Raw genomic sequence first — 2,992 nt, 5'->3', positions numbered from 1 at the left:
GATAAATTGTAGGCATCTTGAATCACCTCAAGTATAAAAAATAATTGGAGTTCTTATTAGCAAGTACTTTGAATACAGATTAATAAGTATTCTAACATTAGGTACACTTTACTTGCTCAATGCTTATTATCTTATATGATAAGGGAATTAAACTTTGAGACATAGCAACATGTGACAGTAATGTACAAATAGTTTTATTTGTGGGTACTCTAAGTTCTGCCATCTTGATTCTTTTGAACCCTGAAAATAGTTAATTTAGTGATTTCCTAATATAATTTCCAGTATTTACTTTGTAAGTGACTTAGAACTATGACCACACACACACACACACACACACACACACACACACACACACACACATGAAATATCTTTTCTGGACTTTGTTGTTTTTGTTGGTTGTGGGGTTTGAACTCGGGGCCTAGGCACTGTCCCTGAGATCTTCAGGTCAAGGTGAGCACTCTACCATTTGATCCACAGCACCACTTCTGGTTTTCTGGTGGTTAATTGGAGATAAGAGTCTCATAGACATTCCTGCCAGGGCTGGCTTTGAACCATGATCCTCAGATCTCAGCCTCCTGAGTAACTAGGATTATAGGCGTGAGCCACTGGCATCTGGTGCTTTTCTGGATTTTTGACCACATATTTTGAAATGCTGTTGGGATATAGCTCAGTGACAAAGCACCTGCCTAGCAAGTACACCATCCTGTGTTCAATCCCAGTACAAAAAAAGAAAAAGAAAAATATTCACATAAACATATAACAAGATATGTGAAACTGAAAAAAAATTATTTTGAGACAATATCTATGTATCTGGCTAGTCCTAATTTTTGCATTCCTCCTCCTTCAGCCTCCCAAGTGCTGGTATAGGTGTGAAGCACTATTCCAGGTTGAAATATAAAAGAATTGTATTTTCAGGAGATATTTTTATTTCAATTTTTATTCACTAAACCTTCATTAGTATTCTGAGATCTCATAAGATATACCTATAATTTTTTAACATTTTGAAAAATGTCCTCTTTTGCACATTAGATATATAACCATTCTTGCTCTAAATGCTATTTTTCTGCTAAAAGTATGAACCTGAATTTTTATCTGCTGAGAAACCATTATAATATTCTTCACATAATTGAAAAATCACTTTAATTCATGCAATATTTTACTCCAAGTATTTCTGAGAACCAAGATGCTAATGGTGAGTCTTTTAAATTGTTTATAGTGGGCTGGGAAGGTGGGTCAGTGGAAGAGTGCTTGCCTTGCATACATGAGGCCCTATGTTTGATTCCTCAGCACCACATAAGCAAAAAGATAAAAAGCCGGAAGTGGCGCTATGGCTCAAGTGGTAGAGCGCTAGCCTTGAGTGAAGAGCTGAGGGACAGCACCCAGGCCCAGAGTTCAGGCCCCACGACTGGACCCCCCAAAAAAACCCCTAAATTGTTTATAATATTTAATTGAGAACATTGTGAATGTTTTAATGTTCTGATTGAAACAAGCTTTCTTTTTCAATTGATTACATATATTATATAATAGATTTACACACACACACACACACACACACACACACACATATCTTGGCAGCTCACTCACATAATTCTAAGTGAATTTGGAAATAATTTTTCATTTACAAATAATCTTTTTTCACATTAGTATAATTGTCCTTTTTCTTATATTTTCCTTTTACAACTTAACTTTTTCAATGAAGTTTTAGTGTTCATAATTGTAATACTTTTCTGTCATTTATTTTAGAAGAGTTTAAATATTTTAGATAACTAATGTGCAATAAAATAAGAGATTTAAATTCTAGCCAATGTTTTCTTTTTAAGCCAAGAATTAAATCTGATGCATCATAAACAAGCAAACATAAATGCTGCCCAAATCTAAAGTTCTACAGAGACTGTGAAATATAGTGAACTAATTACAACTTCCAAACTATGGCAATATTATAAAGGAAAAAATGAAATTATAATTTTCACTTTGGAGTAGGTAAAAGATTTATACAACTGGAAGATAAACCAGATGGTATTAGTTCGTATTTAATATTGGCTAAGGGCTAAAAAGCCATCTCATGATCTTTGTTTAGCCTAGTTAAAAATATACAAAACACAATTTTCTGACAGGTATAGAGGTATATTTTTTGTGATGTTGGGGATTGAACCCAGGTCCTCAAACATGATAGACAGGTACTCTATAATTTGAGTCATACACTTCCAGATACAGGAGATAGTCATTCATAAAACTGAAGAGGAGTTCAGCACTGGTGTCTCATGTCTATAGTTCTACCTCCTCAGAAGGCTGAGATATGAAGACCAAGGAACGAAATCAGCTGGGCCAGGAAAATCTATGAGACTCATCTCCAATAAACAACCCCCAAAACCAGAAGGTTGAGCTATGCCTCAAGTGTTTGAGTGCTATCCTTGAGCAAAAAGTAACTCAAGAACAGCACCCAGGCCTTATGTTCAAGCTCCAAAACTGGCATCAAAAAATTGAAGAGGAAGTTCAAGGATGAAGGCAACTTGACTTAAAAGGGAACTAGGGGTAGGTATATGGATCCTCTGTGAAGTTTTACCTGAAACAATTTATTTAAAAATTCAAATGTTCAGTAATTATTTACTAACATCTACTATGTGTTATACATGATTCTGAGGGACTTTATCATTTAATGGGTTATGGTGCAAGGGGTAAATAGACACAATTTAAAATATGACACTGTGTTTAGGAATACAGGTAGGTTATAATAAAAATACAAAAGACATCTTGGAAAAGTCCAGGAAGGTTGTTGAGTAAGATGATACCTATACTAAGAGCGAATCAAGTAATAAGCCTATGCTGATATTAAAAATATAAAGATTATTACAAAAGAATGAAGATTAATATTTTATGCAGGGGTGTGTGAGTGTGTGTATGTATGTGAAGCAAATTTTATGGAGATGATATTGTGCACATATGCAAGAGATGGTTAAACAACTAAAACTTTTTATTTTCATTTGATAGGCAA

The sequence above is a fragment of the Dipodomys spectabilis genome, unplaced genomic scaffold (assembly GCF_019054845.1).
Source record: "Dipodomys spectabilis isolate Male_0828 unplaced genomic scaffold, ASM1905484v1 ptg000156l, whole genome shotgun sequence".
NCBI lineage: Eukaryota > Metazoa > Chordata > Mammalia > Rodentia > Heteromyidae > Dipodomys > Dipodomys spectabilis.
Note: the sequence above shows the minus strand (reverse complement) of the source record.